The sequence below is a fragment of the Mastomys coucha genome, unplaced genomic scaffold, assembly GCF_008632895.1.
Source record: "Mastomys coucha isolate ucsf_1 unplaced genomic scaffold, UCSF_Mcou_1 pScaffold16, whole genome shotgun sequence".
In the NCBI taxonomy this organism is placed as follows: Eukaryota; Metazoa; Chordata; class Mammalia; order Rodentia; family Muridae; genus Mastomys; species Mastomys coucha.
Window position 1 is genome coordinate 90,315,070 of NW_022196898.1, and position 17,538 is coordinate 90,332,607.

Here is a 17,538-nt window from a genome sequence, read left to right on the forward strand (position 1 = left end):
CAGCAGGGGCAGCAGGGGCAGCAGAGGCAGCAGAGGCAGCAGAGGCAGCAGGGAGCTGTTATCATCCCCTGCTCAACCTGAAGAAAAAGTTCAGAGATAGACTCCCCCAAGGTCACTAAGTCGTAAACACAATTAGAAATGAACCTCCACTCAGGGCCTGTTGGATAGCATTGAGTGAAATCCAACTCAAAATTATGGGATTCATTTTTTGATAAAAGTTGTTTTTCTTAAAACTTACTTTTGAGGTTCTTGACCGTGAACTCTGTGGATTACAGCTGTTGTCTTGTGACGTCAGCAGGTTGGACGTGTTTGTCTGACTCCCCAGATGACATCCTGGCTTCTCTCCCTTCAGCCACTGCTCTTGCCTGGAATGCCTTGGCATAGCTTTGGTCATTCCTCAGCTCAAACCCAAGGTTGGCTTTCTCAGGCCTCTCAGGACACACTTACGCACGAGCTCACCTCTCTGCAACTCTGTGTTTCTTCATGTGCTTTCTACTTGACACCTGCTTATGTGTCTGTCCCGGTCCCCACGGCCTTGGCCACTTCCCTTCTTTTGAGACTCCTATTTTGATTGTGATTTCCCTTTCCCAAAATTTAGAAGAAAAAAAGTGTTTAAAATCAGTATGTACCTGATTGACAAAATTCATCATTTAAAAATACTGACTCCAAGTATCCTTCTTATGAACTAGCACTTTACAGGCCACATTAAAGTTTATCACATGGATGCATTTGTTCTCATGTATTAAATTTGTTTTGATGGTTTCTCCTGTGTATGTATTTACAGTACATTTTGATTTCTGTTGTTCCATCTTCTTTTCCTTCCCACCTGACTGTTATCTCCCATCTCCCTACAAGTCCCATTTTTATAGCCAGTTAGCCCCAGCTTCCCCAGCTGTGGTCACTATTTAAAATTTGATGTCTGACCTTCAAGTGTATGCTTTGTGTATTGTGTTACATATTCTCATATTTGTAAGCAATACACAATGCTGTTTAAAAAATAATCTAAGTACTGTTATTATTACATATGTTAAAAACTCCATATATTTTAAAATGAGTCTTATTGGTACACTTAAATCTAATATAGTCATTTAAGTTGTTACATAGTACTGATTTTCATAAGCATTAATGTACTTATTTAATCCTTTCTCCATGGATATAATGTTTACTTAATATAACTTTTTGGAGTTGTAGTACACTAGCTTTCTATTCCTATGAATAGTTTGAGAAGTTTTAGTGTATTTTCACTTGGTCCCATTACTTTGAGCCTGTAGTGGGAAGGTGTGATCTGACAGCAACCTGTGGTGGTAAAAGCCTATTTACATTGTGGTAACCATGAAGCAGAGACAAAGAGAACCACACTGGGATACCAGTGCCATCTTCCTTAGTATATCCACTTCACCCAACTTCTTTCCACTTGGCATTATCTCTTCACGGTTGCACTATGTCTTCAATGTGCCACAGGTGGTAATCAAACTTTTAACATGTGGTGTTTGGGGGGTCAAATTCAAACTATGGCAGATGTTTTACCCTTCACTTCTCAAGACCAAATCCATTGATTAAAGGTGGTACATGCTGTAGGCATTCAACAGGTGTGTACTGAACAGATCCATGCAATCTCTCTGGGTAGCTAATGTCTTTGACTTTCAGCAGGCTAAAATGGTGAGAGACAGAGGGTAAGTTCAGGGTGTTACTTGAAATGGCTCCTCAATCTCTTGCTTTATAGAGATGAGAAAGTAGGGTAATAAAGTGCTATTTAAAATGATCCCAGGATGAGCATGGTCAAGCTAATATAATATTTTGGCATACTAATATTTTTAAAGAACGGTAAGAGAAAATATTGATGAAACTATGGGCCAAGCTGTTTATTCAGCACATTTAAATGTACCTGACAGTCTCATACCACTTGTAGCTGGACAGCAACAACTCTATCTTCTCCAAACTAAGCCTTTCCTACGGTTCATCTTGGAGAAATTGAATTACTCTTGGATATTTGATTTTCAACATGTCAAAACCAGGATTTCTTAACATAACCATTGCTTTTAGCCTCAAACCTTCTTATCCACTCATATTTTTTGTTACTTTCTGATTATTGTTCATGTAGAACTTATCCAATAATGGGGAGAGTAGTCAGGTCAGAATAAAGAGTTAATGTAAAGGAATAAATGAGTTAATAAAACTTTAGGATGATATCTGGCATATAGGCAGAGCATAAACACTTAGATATTGATTCTTTTACAGTCATTGCAGTAGAAACATGAAGTAGTTATTTTTTAGGATTTATTGCAAATTATCTAGGAAAAGTCTAAAACTCTTATTTCTGTGTTTCTCCACAACAAGATTATTATTTGTTCTGAGGATTTTAGTGGGTGAAGGCCAAGAATTTCCCCAATAAACCATCTATCAGGCAGGAGTGTCAGATGACTAAGATGGGGTTGAAGGGCAAGGCATTGATTGGCTCTTTAAAACAAAGCTGCATTGGGCTTTTGATGAGACATGCATCTTCATATGATGTTGCTTATAATCTGATAAGGACTATTCTTCCTTCTGTCTACTAACTTACCAAATATTAAATAATTGCCAGGTGTCTAAGATGGCTTCAGGTACTGGCAATGAATTAACCAACAAATAGAAAAGGAGTATTTGTTCCGTTGACTTACATTTCATTGGAAGAGGCAGAAAATAAGCTAAACATACAAAATTTAAATTACATAGAACATTGGCAGGTGATACTTGCTATGGAAAAAGACATGTAAATCAAGGTAATGAAGATGAGGAGGACCTGGGGGTTCCATTGCAAATATTAAATATAATACTTAGGGTAGGACTCATTTAAGAGGTGAGAAACGAACAAAGATATGAAGGGGATGAGGAATTAGTTACAAAAGCTAGCATCAAGCCTTGGCTCTTATATTTCAAGTAAGGAGACTTACATAACTAGACAGGAGTGAGCAAAGCAGAGTGCAGGAGGAGAAACTTGAAAAGTGATGGAGAACCAAACATGGAGAGCCTTGAAAGCTGTTGTGAAAACTTTGGCAACCCTTCACATGAGTTTGAGTTGGGCATTTAAGATCACCTTTGTTATCACCTTTCTATGGTGGTAACAAATTTTAAGTGGAAATTTTCAGGAGCAGAGAGACAGTTTCGGTGCACGCACGAAATGGCAATGCTCACCAGAGAAGAATAATGGTAGAGGGGAAGCTATATACTGATTGGTTACAAATACTGTCTGAAGGAAATGAAGATCCAACTATGTTCTGGAAGATGGTTTTGACATAACATCTGATAACACTGGACAGCTGCCACTAGCTGCCCTAGCTGGATAAAGTTGGGGAAGCACATTAAGCATTCTTTGTTCTCAAGATCTTTGAGTCTTTTTGATCTGTATGTCTGGTGTTCAGTGAGGAAACCTTAGTTAGTGAGGTAGCTGGGGATATCAGATGCCAGGTGAAAAAGGCAAGCACAGGAGGCGGTGGTTGTAGACATCAAATACTGAGGACAGTTCACATGGACAAGGAATAGCAGATTGCTGAATGCAAATTGGAAAATAACTTGCCAAACTTGAGGTTAGTGTTTCCATTGAGTGTGTAGGAAACAGGTGAAGAACAAGTTGGAGGAGGTGAACCAGAGACCCTAAATTATGCAGTCTAAAAAGGAGGTAAATGAGACTAGTCTCCAAATGGGATTTGGACATCATTCCTTTTGAATTCTCTTTCCTTTGTCTAATAACATGCCCTAAATGCAACCACTGTAAATCTCAACACCTTAGAATGAGAAATGCAAAATTTTTAATGTAATTTGTCTATTTGCATAACACAACTGAATTGGCATTGAAGCCGAAAACTTTTGGAAGTATAAAAGGCTCTTAGTCATAACATAGTCCAAGCCATAAGTGTCAGAGGTAGATGTAAGACGAGTAATAACTTGTTCCAGTTATAATTTGTTGGATGGCAGCAATGACTATTGAATCCAGGATTTTTATTTTAGTGCCTTTTCTGATGTACAACCCCATGCATGTATGTTTGTAGAGGGAATCTTTTTGTGCAATGTATACACGTTTCACCTGTCAATTAAAAAAAAAAAACAAAAACAAACCTATGGCTAATGAGCTGAGGCTGGAAATAAAAGGTGGGAGTTCTGGGGGGAAGAGAGAGAGAGAGAGAGAGAGAGAGAGAGAGAGAGAGAGAGAGAGAGAGAGAGAGAGAGAGAGAGAGAGACAGAGAGACAGAGAGAGACAGAGACAGAGACAGAGAGAGACAGAGAGATAGAGAGAGACAGAGACAGATTATTCTGGGAAAGAGTGAAAGAGTGAAGCAGGGGAGATGGGGAGATTCATCCCAGAACTCTGGATGAAGAAGGTCATGTGAAACCGAGGACTAACCTTGTAGTAAAACTTAGAATAGAATAATGGGATGACTAAGTTATGAGCTAGTCAGGGAATGTTCCAAGGCTTTTGGCCTAGTCATTTGCTCATATATAAGGAGTCTCAGAGCTGTTATTTTGGGGAACTTGGTGTGGATGGATGGAACGACTCCTGGTTGCAGATGGCTCAACTATATATGTCTCTGTACAGATAGGCTAGACACAACATGTACAGATGACAACTGAAGACTTGTGGAAATGTTAATAGATGTCTGTATGGACAAATGAACAAGTGAATTGAAAGTTGAACACAGAGGATATGAGTCACATGACAGAAGTTCAGTGTAGGACCCTCCACACATCTGAGTTTGGAGGTGTGCTCTGGGGTGCTATGGGAAGACACACGCAGCTCCAGAGTCAATGAGCAAGAACAGCAGACCCCCACATGAGTACTCCCTATTTTGAGATCACCTCAGGTGTTTAAGATTGTTTTAGAAGCAAATTCAAGCTATTAATGGAAGACAATGAGGATGATAAAATGCTTTCCTAGTAAGAATCAGAACAATGACTTCTTTAAAAAAATGCTCTGGCAACATAAGAAAAGTAGTGAACCGGAGACAGCAGGCTTATGGAAAATAACCAGATACGAGAGGTTTCAGCTTGTTCGAACTCTTATTATATGCTTGAGTGGCTCCTGAAACAAAAGAAGACTGTGTATGATTGTTTAGGAAAGTATGAGATAAACAGAGCATACATTTTCTGACATCGTTGGACTGTAATCCTATAGTGCTATTATATTGGTCTTTGCTCATTTCAGGGTCACGTGACAAGAGGATTTTAGTGGTTCTTAAGTTCTGCACATAAATAAATAATGTTAAGGCTCTCCTTTAACTCACGCCCCTCAATTTTTCATACATACTTGCCGCTTTTGTTCAGGAGAGGAAAATGCACATTACTGTTCTCTTGGAATCATTCCATGCCTTTTTTGTGTTTTTCCTTTCTCCTTTGAAAGATCCCCCCCTCACACTGCATAAATGGAAATGTCCCTGAGATTCATTTGATTTCATGGATGGTAGAGTACTCATTTCAAATAACTTTGGGAAAACCAGATAAAACAGCTAGACTCCACTGCATTACCTGATTTAGTGCCGGGGACTGAGACTAGATGGCTGTAAGAAATTGGGGTAGAAAACATGAGTTCCCTTGCTTTCCAAGTTCTGTGCTTTAAATCCAGTGGAGGCCAGTGTAGTCAAAAGTTATCACCATCTGACTGGCTGTTCACTGTTGCAAGGGAAATCAGTGCATTGCCCTGCTTGGCAGCTGGTAGCCAGGAAAATCCTCTCACCCTGGTGCTAAATGACAGTGTGCAAAGAGCTAGCTGGAAGAGGTGACTGCTCCTTCTGTCTTCCTTCAGCCACTGCTTTATCAGGGAGAGGGCTTATTGAAGGAGTAGTTGAAGGAACACCTCTGTTTATCAGGCTGTATCTATTCTTCGAAGTAAAAGAGGCCATCTGTTTCCAGGGCTGTCAATCTGGTACCCCCAGCCACTACTAAAAGCCATTTCAATTTATTTCTTCAGTTCCTTACACTTTGCCGAGTGTTTATTGTAAAGATGTATTAACCAGGAAGATGCCTGTAAGACAAATAGCACTCAACTTTGGGAAGAGATAGCAACTTTTGCAAAGGCACCAATGATGGTTTAAATAGGAGAAAAAGGTCGTAGTTCTTAGGCTTGCTGTCTCTGTAGCCCAGCCGTTCTGCTGGCTTACTTTCCATGGATAGCTTTCATCTTCTGTTAACTCTTGGTTAGCTACTTCTGCTTCCTTATAAGCACCCAGTGGCACTTACCCAGGTCTCATTCATTTTTAATATTTTACTTGTATTTGGTATCTACTCCACCATTTTTCCTACCTATACGGAAGAAGTAGGTATTCATATAATAGTATTGGACTTGTCTGCTTGTGTGTGAAAGCTCATAGCAAGTCAGGCTAGTATTCCCAGAGCAGGCACCGAAGAACTCTTGCTTGGACCAGCTGAGATTAGCTGATTCTTTAGCTTCAAGATATTTACATGAAATTCCAAGGCATGCTGTGGAATGCCAGTTTCCCTTGACCATAACCCTAAGCATGAGGCAGAGAGAAAGATATTTAGTCTCTTTTTCTCTGCGAATTCAAAAAATCACTCATGATAGGTTTACATGATCTAAAAGGGTGGTATTTAGATCAGTATATAGTTCCTCATGTTGTGCTGAGACTAACCATAAAATTACTTCCATTGCTACTTCGTAATTGTAAGTTTGCTACTGTTAAGAATAGTAATGTAAATATCTGTGTGTTCTGATGTTTGACCTTCTAAGGGGTCACAAGCACAGGTTGAGAACCGCTGGCTTAGATGGATTCTTGGCAGTATTCTAGGCAGGCACAGTATTTCACAGCTTGACTGAGTTACAGCTACAGCCTAGGCATTTCCTAACTGAAAAATTTACAAATGAGAATCTCTTGGGGGAAGTATGCCTATTCTTTAAGAACTGTGGGTAACACAGGCTTTGCCAAATGAAACAGTCACGTGATTTTGGAGGCAAGATCACATATAGCAGCACATAGTGGCCTCAAGCTTGCTTTTAAGCTAAGGGTGACCTCAACTCCTCATGTTTCTTCCTCTCCCTCTAACTGCTGACATTACAGGTATTTATCACCACATGTAGTGTCTGTGGTGTTTGGGGATCTAACCCAGGGCTTCCTGTTTGCTAAGCAAACACTGTCATAAAACACCGTACTCAAGACACAGCTCCCAGAATGGTATACATTTAAGGGAAAAATCTGTATGCTTTTCTGTTTGGCAAATTCTTTTTAAAGATTTATTTTATTTATTTTATAGGTTTGAGCACACTGTAGCTGTACAGATGGCCGTGAGCAATCATGTGTGTGGCTGCTGGGAACTGAACTCAGGACCTCTACCAATTCTGCTTGCCGGGGCCCCACTCACTCTGGTGTAATTCACTATAGCTGTCTTCAGACGTACCAGAAGAGGGCGCCAGATCTCATTACGGGTGGTTGTGAGCCACCATGTGGTTGCTGGGATCCAAACTCAGGACCTTCGGAAGAGCAGTCAGTGCTCTTACCCGCTGAGCCATCTCGCCAGCCCGTTTGGCAAATTTTTAAGTATCTCACTTTTAAAACTTTCAGAGAAATGAACAGGTGACACAGTTTGTCCCTGGCTGTTTGCAGTTCGGTGCTGAGTCATGACTCAACTTAGAGCTCAGCCTTCATCAACTGAAAATCATGCTTACTTTTTGTTCATGTGCAGATTCTCGGGTTTCTTTGAAAATCTGAAGCATTTTTCAAAAATTTGGACAATGGGTACATGTAATCGAAATATAGGACATTTCTTATGTTTTCCTTTATTTAGGAATAAAAGTCTGAAGTGCTTTGATCTTGAGGGTCGTTTCTTCCCTGTGTCACAGAATTGGTATCCTAAGGTGGGGAGAGGCTGTTTAGGAGTTAGGTGGGACGGTCAGACTTCAGTTTCTTCCACTCTCTTGTCCTTCAGGATTCCCCAGATGTCAGTCTGGTAGAGATTTTGTTTTGAAGACTCAATGAACATGGCTCTGCCCCGTGCTTTCCGTTTTCCCCCTTAGGATCTCTTTGCCTTACTGATTGGCATCTCTGGTCCTTTGAGTGTGCCCCAAAGCTCTTGCTTCAACAGTGGCTCCATGGCCTATGAGTCTCTGCCGAATTCAAGTCTGACTTTCCCAAATCACCAAATCTCTCTCCTCTTCGGATAGTTATAGTGTTTATATCAATCATTAAAAAAAATCCACATGCCTTTGCATTTTTATCCAGTGTTTCACATCCCACAATAACAAGAGCTTCCAAAGGCTGCAAGGAGTCTTATAAAAATACCTATTAGATGCTTTATGAAGAAAATGAGTAAACTGAGTCCTCCTTGCCCTCTTGCTCTCTCTGCCCCTTCTCTCTCTGACTCTCTTGTCTTCCTAACCCCTTTCTCTCTTTCTCCCCTTTCCTTCCTTGCCTCTTTTCACTGGTTCCTTGCCCCCCCTCTGCCTCTACTCCATTCTCAACTCCCCTTCCCATGCCTCCAAATACACTCTATTCTATACTGTACCTGTTGTATGGCTGTGGCTCGTACCTCAAGTGGAAGGGATGCCTCAGCATGGACCACCCCTACCACTTCACCATATCTCACTCTATCAAACATACCCTGGCCTCTTTTTATATAAACAACACTCTTCTTCCGTCTTTTCAATCCAATTTAATTTTTTGACCTACTGTTGCAATAGGAGTAAGAATCCAAAGCACATGGGAGAAAATATTTAACATCTTCTATTTATTAATGCAATGATTTCTGCTCCAGATTTCAAAGCTTCACCAAATAAATGTAAAATCTACCTAAACAACAAACAACAAACAAACGAACCAGACAAACAGAAATACCCAAAGACCGAATCAATGAGTCTGCCATGATTTTGATTATGAAAAATTTCTCAATTTTGCTTAGTGGTACTGATGTAAGGAAGAAGAATATGAGTGAACTTGAGAAGTGACTTGGTCTAGAAAGGAGAGCTTTGGATTCTCAGCAGATAAGTCCTTTTCACTTGGGTGTATGTGTTTACATTTTCTTGTGTACACCTCATGTATCCAGGCACTGCTTGTTGTGATTATAGAAAAGAGAAAGAGCTATAAGAAATATGTTCTGGCACGGTGTAGGGAAAGGGGGTGCCTCAGCGGGTCCATGCTGAGGGATCCCTTCCTCCTGAGGGACCAGGCACATACTGGTATAGTGCAGAATAGAGTTTATTTAGGGAATGGGGAGGACAGTTAAGAGAGTAGTAGAGGCAGAGAGAAAGAGAGAGTAGAGAAGTAGGGGATGGCCATGACCACGTGGAGAGGGGCGAAGGGAAGGGAGAGCAAAAGGGCAAGAAGCAAGGGAGAGAAGGAGGAGCAAGAGAGAGAGGAGGGGGCAAGCAGCCCCTTTTATAGGGCCAGGCCTATCTGCCGTTGCTTGGTAACCATGGGGAGGAGCATACCTGGCTGTTGCCAGGTATCTGTGGGGGTGGAGTCCAGACAGAATACCAACACTGCTGGAGGCCATAAGACAGTGTATGTATCATCCCCTGGTCCTACAGTTTCAGGTGCTTGTGAGCCTTTTATTATGGGTTCTGGAATTGAACCCGGCCTCCTATAAGGTAAGCAAGTACTCTTAGCTATTGAGCCACATTCTAGCATCTTTAGCTACTTTTTACTTGTCATATTATATTATGTTATATTATCTTATATTATATTTATTATTGTATTTTTTTGTCTCTTTTCAGATGAGGGTGAATACTTGCCTAGCCCTAAGTTTGGTCCCCAGCACTATGAATAAATTAAAAACTAAACAACAACAACAACAGGTTTCAAAAGATAATGGAAGAAGGTGGGTTATATTTTCATGTTTATATTAACTAATTTGTTGAATATGAAGAGTTTTGTATCAATACATTAACTTTATGAGGGAGATGCAATTAATCCTATTGAGGTTAATTGAATTAACCACTTTACCTTCGGTTACTGACCCTTCACAGTCCTAATTGTAACTTCCCCCAAGCTTATTAATACCCAGATTTGCTATTGAACTTTTTTGCATATAGATGCCAAATATAGAATAGCATTTAGTCTTATGTGCTTCATGTTATGCACACCTTACCAGAGGAAACACCTGAAAAATTCTGCTAACGTTCGACAGAATAGAAGAGTAGACAAACCAAAGATTAGAGTAGTCCCTAAAAGTACTACTAATAGTTAAAGATGCATACATAGAAACATAATTTAAAGTTCTACATTCTCTTCTGGTGCTCTAAGTAGTCCACCTCTGTGTAGACCATGGTCTTTGTTTAAGAACAGCCTTCTCCCTTAGATTTCTGCCACCCACAGTTGGAAGGTGTTTTGAACTTGCTCTGTGTCCCTATCATGGACACCTGTGAATCTCCTTTTCAAGAATGGCTTTAGATTCACAACCAGATCATCATTCATGAATATGCACGGGAGCCACATGCTACTGCATATATGGGATAACATAAGGTAAACATGATTTTATGGGAAAAATCTAAATGAGGTTACAGCAGGACGACAAGCAGTAGGCTAGCACTTCCTCACTTCCTGAGGTTGTAGTTAATCGGATAATGCTTGGGAAATTCCTAGTCAGAGGTAATACTCTGTGATCCCTTTTCTGAAAGCTAGAGTTGTCTTCAAGAATATTGCTGCATATATGGTTCTAGAAATTTCAGCTACCAGCCCCAAGTCTTGATTTGGTCAAATGTATCTGCTTGAAGCCTTTTTGTACTTGTTTGAGACTTTAATTGACTGTGTGCAAAGGCTTGGAAGCCACCATGACGTTAGTCCTGCTATGCTGAAGGATGCATTGCTCTATATTTTCAAGTTGCTATTTCATTTCTTTGTTTGCAAGTTTTTGATGATGTAGATGGTTCTTAACTTTTGGAGTCCAGAGCCTCCTGCTACAAACTAACAGAATCTGTGGCTATGGTTCTTGGAAAATCATGTGTATCTACAATTTCAAATGGTTCACATACTGTCTAACAGGCTCCCAGAAGCCCAAGGACCCCAGGCTGAGCATCTCAAGGCCAAACTATCTTGGGGTTCTCTTCTAAGTCAAATATTCTATTGTTCCAAGTTTCCTCTGATAATTCGGATGACTGCCATGATGTAACTAAAAATGAGCTGTGAATTATTTAGGTAGATTTTAGCCTTGTACCTATAAATGACAAAATATCATCTGAGTCTCTCCTCTCTCTCTCCTTTCTTTCTTTCTTTCTTTTTTTGTAGCCCCTTTGAATTTTAGCTGGCCTTTAGAATCACCTGGGGAGCTTTTAAAACTCTCAATGCCTGGCCACACCCCACATCATTTAAATCAGAATGTCTAGAGGTGGGTACCAGCTATCAGTTTATTAAAGCTCCCTAGGAGATTCCCCTGTACAGCCAGGTTGAGAGTCAGCGCTCTGCCATGATTAAAACAGCGTCAGAAGTTCCAGATAACAGGAACATCAACCCTCTGCTGAGACTGAAAGGACTCCCATTCTCTCTCTGCTTTCAAACGCCAGGCATTGAACACCGACTTTCCAGCTGAAAATAGGGCTTTTAAAAAACTCTCATGTGTAATCATACCTCCATGTGCTATACTTTTGGGTATGCCGGACAAGTGTGGCCAATCCAAAGTCGTCTTCCTAGTGCCATGGAGATGTGGCGAAGAGCTGCATCAGGACCTGGCCTGCCCTGCCTCAAGGATACATCATGAAATGTTTGTTTTCCGCATAAGAACAATTACCATTGTCATACGCCAAACTGTGTGCAAATTGTTTTATTATAAACTCACTGTTGGTCTCTCTCTAACTGGGAAGTCACTCACTCTAAATTTATCTACTCTCTCTGCATGGCATTGATGTTTGCCGGCAAAGCTGGACTGGTTTCACTTACAAGAAAAAGATTCCATGAAAAACAGGCAATGTTTTCAGCTGGCTGATTAATAATCTGGAAAGGGTCTCTGGAAACTTCTTGTGTGTTAACTCTTCCCACCCTTTCTCTAATTTTGACTTTTAAAGGAACTCAGAAACCCTAACGACAGTTTTCATGAAGCGGAGCGGCAGAAGGTTTCTTCGCCAGGCCCGCTCCCCAAAGGAAGAACGCTCACAGCCAGGCCTTGGAGATGAGAGATGAGATGCGTAATGAAGAGCTGTTTGTTTTCTAGAGATCTACAAGTCAATTTGGGATACTTCATCAGCCAAGTTTCTATCTCTGTACTAGGCAACCATTACATGTTTACAATTTGAATAAAAAGTCCATCCTTGCTTTCCACAGGCGTCTGTACCTTGTTCAAACCGCTCGGCAATTTCATGCAGACAAAGGCTTCCAAGTCACGAGGCCTGTTTGCGTAATAGATGCCCGTTAAGACCGAACAGAGGCAGCATGGATTATAGTGATTTCTCCCTTTGTGGGTTTTGCAATTTTCCTCCCAAGCTTTGGTGCTTGAAGATGGCATTTTCTAAACTGGCATTAACTACCAGAAAACGTATGACACATAGTTGCCTGCAACCAGTTGGTAGCCCAGGAGACCTCACTGAGTCATGGCTGTCTAGTTACCAGTTCTTTTTAGAGGAAGGATAAACTTTAACAGGATGCTTCATTTATGTGGCTTTGGGGTTATAATTATTATTTTTTTAATAAATGTTTTTCAAATTCAGAGCCGAGAAGAAAGTCAGGTATGGGGCTGGAGAGATGGCTCAGTGGTTAAGAGCACTGACTGCTCTTCTGAAGGTCCTGAGTTAAAATCCCAGCAACCACATGGTGGCTCACAACCATCTGTAATGAGATCTGACTTCCTCTTCTGGAGAGTCTGAAGTGTAATTACATATAATAAATAAATAAATGTTTAAGAAAGTCAGGTATGATTCCTCACTATGTAGTACAATTTGGGTGTAAATTTGAAGCTACCAGGGGGCTCCTGATATCCATGGTGACTGTTGCTACTTCATTGCCAACGAAGGTGAGCCCTTATCCAGTGTGGTGGTATTCCCATAAGAAGGGGAGATTTGGATACTGCCAAGTACAGAGAGAAGATAGGGTGAACATGTCCATTTATAGATCAAGGAGACAGGCTCAGGAGGAGCCAACTGCTGGGACTCGACCTTGGACTTGTAGCATCCTGAGTTGGAAAAACATAAATTTGTGTTGTTTTTCTGCTTGTTGTATGATGACCACATTAACAAATGAATATTACTTTTTCCTCTATTACTTTTGTATTTTAAATGAAACTAGTCATGGGAAGCTTAAAACATACTAAGATTTAGAAGAGATATTTTTGACTACAAAAGATGGTGTACATATGTGTGTGCAATTAATTTTTACATTTGAAAACATAGACCACTAATAATTCTGATTTTTCTTTACCATAACTTCTTTCTTGATATTAACAGCTATGTATTTCCTAGTTTGGTCAATGTACTAAACAAGAGATCTTTCTGGAAGTCCCTAATAAGTTAGAAGAATTTATTTATCGTGTTTGTATCTAATCACTGTAGGAAGTCAATTTTTCTATGGCTTATGTCTGTATCATTTAAAATGGGATTCAAGGAGGAAATACCTACGGCTTCAGACTGATTTAAACTGTGAGTATACAGTTCATACATTTATTTGTTCCTTTCTAGAAATACCAAGATATTTAAACAGAGAACCGACTAAAGCTTTGTGCGTGTTGTAGGATGGCACTGCACACTGAGATCCAAGTTCGGGGTAGAGGAAATCAAGCTCACTTTGGCTCGTCATCTGGGAAGAGCACTAGCTGCTGAGTGGCCACTGTTGTCTTCTGACTGTCCCCTCAGTTCACAGCCACAGCCTGGTTGAAACAGGCTATTGCCAGAGAGCTTAGGCTTTGGGTCACGAAAGCGTCCAATCATTATATGGTTTGTTAAAATCCAAATTCTACTTAAAGAAGGTTGGAGCTACTGCAGGAAGGCTCTGAAAGTGACTTTGGATAAGGTCACCTTTAGCCTGAGAATTAAGAAAATATAACAAATGAAGCAATCATTTCCTTTGGAGGATGATATGGGTTACCTCAGGCCATTTCATAATTAACAATTAAAAGCAGCAACTCTCTAAGGATTTGGCCATTAGGCATGGACCCTGAATGTTCTGGAATTTCTTTATTTCAGGAAGTTCAAAGTCTGGTGAGGGCAATACACAAAAATCCCTGCACAGACAAACTCAATGAAGAGTTATATTGTAAATAATGTGTGGCCGTGATGTGATTATTTAGCCATCTTGCAAGTCTGCAACTTGTCATGTCTCTATAAAAATGTACATGAATAAACATATTGTCTTGCTATTAACCATAAGTATATTATAGGCACTTCTGATTATATACTCTAAGCATTAATGTATCCTTTCATTATATATTGTAAAATAAATACATATGAAGTGGAAAGATTTTTGGCATGCTTCAGGGTCACCATTATATACATTAGTTATCCTTTCTTTATGTACAATGTAAAATAAAAAATACATATATAAAATAATGAATGTATGTGATAATGACCCTGAAGCATGACAAAAATATTTTCTAAATCTACAAAGACAACAAATTATATTTTGCTTAACCCAAATTTATTTTGACCATATTTTAGTTCTCTGGAAAGTAGTAATGTGCATATAGTAGGATATTTGAATTTATTTTGAAGAATGGAAGAAAGTGGAGGCTTTAGGAACAACTTGATTTAAATCATATAACTCCTGCAGTCTATAGCTGTGATCTATAGCTGTGATCTAAGGCTGCACTTGGTCTGTGCTCTTGAAAAGTGATATAACAGTAGCAGTATTGTAGACTACTGGGAGGACCAAGAAAGACTATGCTTGCTACACCGAAGTACTTTAGAAAACTGTGTTTCTAATGCAGTGGTTCTCCTTTCTCAGGGTTTGTGTAAGACCATCTGCATATCAGATATTTACATTATGATTAATAACAGTAGCAAAATTACAGTTATGAAGTAGCCACAAAGATAAGTTGATGTTGGGGTCACTACAGCATGAGGAACTGTATTAAAGGGTCACAGCATTAGGAAGGCTGAGAAGCACTGCTCTAGTTCAGTATCCCAGCCGAGACACCTTATTTGACGAGCACATTGGTAAGGGACTTACGATAGATAGAAGAGACTAAGGGGCCTGAAAAGCAGTGTAGTATCAGAGGACCAGTTAGGCTGCTGTTAGCGTAGGGTTGTTTGCTGGGTACTAGCTTTGTTGGCTTTAATTTGCAGCCTTATTTTTTATGATAATGAATTTTTATTTAAATTTTGGGAATTTCCTTTGAGCTCCTTTTAAGTCATCTGAACACAGGAAACACTTTTTCATGCTTTTAGAGTTTTTCTGATTGACTTTGTTCTCCAAAAAGGGCCGATTCTAATATTCTAAGTGATAAAAAGTCCCTTTGACACGACTGAAGCAATTTAATTAGTAATCCAGAAATTATAAAGGATTGGAAATCACACCCTCTGTGCTTTTAATAAAACAGAGTAGTGAAACTTCTAATAGGTGTATACCACGCGCTGAAAGGTGCTGTGCCACACACACTGGGAGGAAGGTCTTTCTTTGTAAGGGACCTACTAAGGGAATTGTGCAATTAACAATTGTGTGCCTGCTGTCCTTTATGGTGGCCTCTTCATAATTTACATACAGTGCCTGTTGTACACCTAATCATGTAAAATAATTAAAATTACACCTGGAAAGCCAACATATTAAGCGGCAGGTAGAATAGCAAAGTATAGACTACTTCCTGAATTAGTTGAACTCAGGATATCTTTTTTTTTTTAATTAACTTAAAACATTTATTTATTGCAATACAACATCATATTTTACAGTGTAGTACCACCATGACCAGCAAGGAACTCAGGATATCTTAACCCTCCAGTAAGAAACACACAAAGAGTAATTTAGTGTTGTAGCTACGAGAGCTCTAAGTGTCTAAATGTGTGTCTCATGTTGAGGATCATGTGTGAATTATCTCTAGCCAGTTTGTCATAAAAGTATCCTCCTATAGTATGTCATTACTAAACAGAGAACATTGATACATAACTGCTAGGCATAAACATAATAACATGTTCAACAGTAAAACTATCTACAGTCTATAAATACTGATGCTATACTCAAAAGCACCATCATTTTTTACTGCCTTGGTAATGGAGTGTTCCAGGGAGATGTGTATATGGATGACTGGTGATTGGTGGATTCCCCGTACCCATGTATCATCAGATGTTGAAGAGAACCAGCATTTGGAGGTATCAAAGAGCAGCTGATTCCTGTTTAGGAAGCAAATCTTAGCATTTAACTCTCATTGTTTAATCCCAAATCACAGGAGGTGATAAGGAATATTAACTGTGAGGAATGAAAAAGCATACCACTACTAATAACCAGTTAAAATGGTATCACAAGAATTATATTTTACTCTTGTGGATACCTTAAAAATAATGGGATGAATGGGGTAATCTGCATCTTTCCACTGCTGATACAATTATTGCACTAGGTACTTCCCTGTCTCTGTAATAAAACACCCTGACCGAGGCAAGAAGAGAGAGTTTATTTGGAATTACGATTCCAAAGGGATAAGAGTCTGCCATGGCAGGAAATCATGGCAGCATGGAGCAGGTATGGTAGTATGAGCAGGAATCTGGGAGCTCACATTTAACCACTGACAAGAAGCTGAGATAAAAAACTGTTAATGGGTATGAGTTTTTAAGCTGTCAAAGTGACATACTTCCTCTAATAGGGTGCTACCCACTGAGAACCAAGTACTCAAACATATCCATCTATGGGGAACAGTCTCATTGAAACCACCACAGTGATACCTTAACAATATATTTTACTTTGTGTGTATAGTTGATTTTCCTGCATATGTGTGCACCATGTATATGCCTGGTGCCCAAGGAAGTCAGAAGAAGGCATTGGATACTACAAGATTACAATTGGTTGTGAGTTGCTATGTGGGTCCTTTTGGAAGAGCAGCCAGTGCTCTTAATTACTGAGCCATGTCTCCAGCTCCTCACAGTGATACCTACATATACAGTGATGGTGAACTTCAGTTGGTAATAAAATGCTTGAAATGTAAGCAGAGTCAATGACTGAATAATTTTAGAAGATACTTGGAAACTTAATTTGTTTTCACCTAGAAAACAAATCATTTAGAGAGCCAAAATTTTACCAGAAGAAATTATGCATTCACATAGTGTTGAGATTCAGAAGGAAATTAAACTGAAAAATAAATCTTGATTGCAGTCTCACAATGATTTTTCTGTTTTTTTCCTCCTTCCAATTAACCAATACATGTGAGTAGTAAATGGATGGGCTAGCCTGAGAATTGAGCAAGGCTTAAAACTTACAATTTGACTCCCCAGAAGCTGGCCTGGGGAGCTGTTTCAGCTTTCTGAGCTGTTGTTTAAAGTTTTGTATTTCCATTGTATGTAGATAGAACTGATAATAAGCTTTCCTGACTTGAAGGCTTGTCCTTGGGCATCATCTTAGTAAAGATATTCCTTGGGCTTTTCATTTTGCTCAGAGATGCCACATTCCCTGGCCAACATTTTGTCCTATGTATAGACATTCTGAATCTGTATAGATTAGAGGG

At 39.6% G+C, this 17,538-nt stretch overlaps 1 long non-coding RNA gene across 5 annotated transcripts in view; it reads left to right on the top strand.

The window, feature by feature from the left end:
- Window positions 1-12,227, top strand: part of LOC116093883 — a 19,738-nt gene extending 7,511 nt beyond the window's left edge. For 4 of the 5 annotated variants that reach the window (XR_004119867.1, XR_004119869.1, XR_004119868.1 and 1 more), the window contains 2 exons: window positions 9,692-9,795; window positions 11,975-12,227. This is a non-coding gene — a long non-coding RNA (uncharacterized LOC116093883). Of the gene's footprint in view, window positions 1-9,420; window positions 9,566-9,691; window positions 9,796-11,974 lie in introns of those variants that run through there. The other variant, XR_004119870.1, reaches the window with a different exon arrangement.
- The last annotated feature ends 5,311 nt before the right edge of the window (window positions 12,228-17,538 follow it).